Source organism: Echinops telfairi, unplaced genomic scaffold, assembly GCF_000313985.2.
Source record: "Echinops telfairi isolate 266 unplaced genomic scaffold, ASM31398v2 ScPeMD7_9;HRSCAF=40, whole genome shotgun sequence".
NCBI lineage: Eukaryota > Metazoa > Chordata > Mammalia > Afrosoricida > Tenrecidae > Echinops > Echinops telfairi.
The window spans coordinates 69,244,851-69,247,903 of record NW_022103906.1 but is presented as its reverse complement, the minus strand read 5'-3'; the positions used below and the strand labels follow the sequence as shown (position 1 = coordinate 69,247,903).

The 3,053-nt window shown below is 38.4% G+C and overlaps 1 pseudogene; it reads left to right on the top strand.

Annotated features, from left to right (window-relative positions):
* The first annotated feature begins 813 nt into the window (after nucleotides 1–813).
* LOC115868416 lies at nucleotides 814–941 on the top strand (annotated as a pseudogene).
* The last annotated feature ends 2,112 nt before the right edge of the window (nucleotides 942–3,053 follow it).

Here is a 3,053-nt window from a genome sequence, read left to right as displayed (position 1 = left end):
TTGACCTATTTTTTTTTAAAAAGCTCTTTCTTAACTTTTAAAAGTTAAGACTTATAAATACATGTGGATATATATTTATAAACTGGTAGAATAGAGTCTACTTTCAGTGTTACAACAGCAAAGAATAAATATCATAATTGCTCACTGAAGAGAACTTTCATCAAATCACTCTTTCTTTACAGAAATAGTCACTGTCTGATCCATTACCCTATCATCCTCAAGCAGGAAATTTATCATCATTTGTTCTAGGATATTCTGAATTTATCCTGTTGATTACCACTGTGTAAACAATGTCTGCTGAGAGCTTGACATTGGGTGGGGTGATTGAGGGTTGGAACTTGCACTGATTTGGAGTTGCCATTTATTTACTGCAGAGCTTCATTTTAGCAAGTGGTTGTTATATCAGTACAAACTCCAGGGATGTCTAACGCAGAGTTCAGTGGTAATGGAAGAAAAATTATGCTCTTCCTCTTTGTACTGTTAATGGGCCACTTACTAAAATATATCTCTTGGAGAGGCAAGTCCAAATGGCATAAGGCTAAAGAACATTAGAAAGTGATTTCTACATGTACAGCAACATTGCTTTTCCCGTTTCAAAAAAAAATACTGCACTTAAGGCATTTGTAGAGGTCAACATTGAAATACCCTCTTAAGAAAAATATCATCAGTGACATACAAAAGCTAAGTAATAAAAAATTTTCTCCTAACTATAATTAAGCTATTGGAAAGGACAAATTTTCTTAATAATTTGTTATATTCATATTAAGAAGAAAATATTCAGAAATGTATGTGGGTTTAAGATACTGAGAATTTATACTTACCTGGCAGGGGAGATACCATGAGCATGAAGGTGGTTTTCCCAGGGTGAGGCTTATCCATTGCACTCCGGATGTGCTGACCCCTGCAGTTTCCCCAAATGTGGGAAACTCCACTGCATTAAAAAAAAAAAAAAGATACTGAGAATTTTTTGAAAATAATTTTCCTACCCATTTTCTTCTCCAATGTTCTCTTTCTAGATTTTCAACAATATGTTTGTGATAGCCAAGTTAGTCTGTTAAAAATTTGGCATTGAAGAAATCTTTGTTTACTCTTCACACAATCCACCTTTAAATCTGTCCCTTTTTATGAAGCGTTCTTCTTCATCTTCACTCCTTCAGACCTGGGAAATTTTACTGAAATGTTTGTTTCTGCAACAGAAGTTCTTTGCTACAGACGAGTATAAATGCAAGGTCCATGTAAGACAGTTGCCATTAAGTTGACTGTTTTTGTTATTTCCTGGATTTTGTCTTTTTTCAAGCTGAGGTTTATCATTGTGTTTTCTACATTGTTGCTAGACTTTTTTTTTTACTCTCTGTTATGTATTTTTCTGGAACTCAGGATGGAAAATCTACAGAGAGAATAAGTAGATTAAACGTTCCTGGGGTAGGCCAGGAAGGGAAGGTCGGGGAGTACTGGGGAGCCGACAGCAAGGAGTACAGGAAATAAGAAAATGCTTTTGAACTGATTGTGCTAGCGATTGTGCAACATTTCTTGATATGACTAAACTATTGACTGTTGTGATGTTTGGATTAGGTCCTAATAAAAAGGTTTGGAAAAAAAATAGTCCAGCCCACCCCCTGTCAGAAGGGCCACAAGGAAGAGATGAGCCAGATAGGGTGCTGTATAGCACCAACAACACACACAACCTTCCTCTAGTTCTTTAATGCTTCCTCCCCTCCCACTATCATGACCCCAGAACATGTATACTGGTACAGATAAGAGCTCCAAATACAGGAAATCCAGAAGAGATACCCCTCCCCACCACCCCGCCTAGACCAATAAGAGGAGCAGGGACAAAAAGAAGGGAAGGGAAGGGCGGGGGGAGAAAGGGGGGAACCGATCACAATAATTGACGTATCGCCCCCCCCCCCATCCCAGGGGGATGGACAGCAGAAAAGTGGGTGAAAGGAGGCAGCCACCAGTGTAAGACATGGGGGGACAAAAAAGAATAATTTCTAAATTATCAAGGGGATATGGGGAGGGAGGAAAATGAACAACGAGGAGCTGATACCAAGGGCTCAAGTAGAAAGAAAATATTTTGAATAAGATGATGACAACATATGTACAGATATATTTGACACAATGGATATGTATGGATTGTTGCAAGAGCTCTATTGGACTTCCTTAAAGTTTTAGTGGTTTAAAATCCTGAGATGTACTTGAGGCATTTGTAACATTTCTGATCAAATAAAAATCTAATACAAGCATAGAAGAAATTAATATTTCAAATTTCCTTCATGAAATGTCTCAGTATATCTTGTGTTTCCAACAACATGAAAAATAATAATGACAGTGATGGTGAGGAGGATGATGATGCCGTCTTCCATTCAGAACCACCAATTCCCTGGCTATTCTGGGGTTGCTCGACTGCACAAACATAACTTAATCCTCATCACTCACACTCACACTGGACGTAGTATCACTATTTCGGAGATAAGAACACAGATTCCAAAGAGATAAGTAACTAACCCCAAAACAATGCCAGGTAAATAATTGCTTCAAATTCTTAATCATGATAGCCAATATAGGCCAGAGGTAGGGCAAGATCGTGACTAAAACTTATTCATTGTGTCCACTTTTTTCTATGTTTTTCTGTTTTATACTCTATGTGGAAACTGGCAACCTCACTAACAAATAACCTTCACAAACTGTCCCCTCTCCCCACCACACACACACACACACACACACACACATACAAAGTTGTACATTTTCTTAAAGAATTCAGAGTTTGTACACTTTGGTAGAAGTATGCAAATAAAAAGATAACACGCTTTGTTTGTGTAACATTAGCAAGGTAGAACATGTTTTATCGTAGGAAAGATTTTCAACGGTCCAAGATATCGTATGGCTTTTACGTGGGGGAGACGGGGAAGGGCTTGCTAACGGTGGAGAGGAGAAAGCTGCGCTTTCATGAGAGGTATTTGTTCCTCTCCCTGCCACCAAGTTGGTTCCTATGTTCAGTGAGTGACCCTGTAAGACAGGTTTCCAAGACTGTCACTCTGTACAGGAGTAGA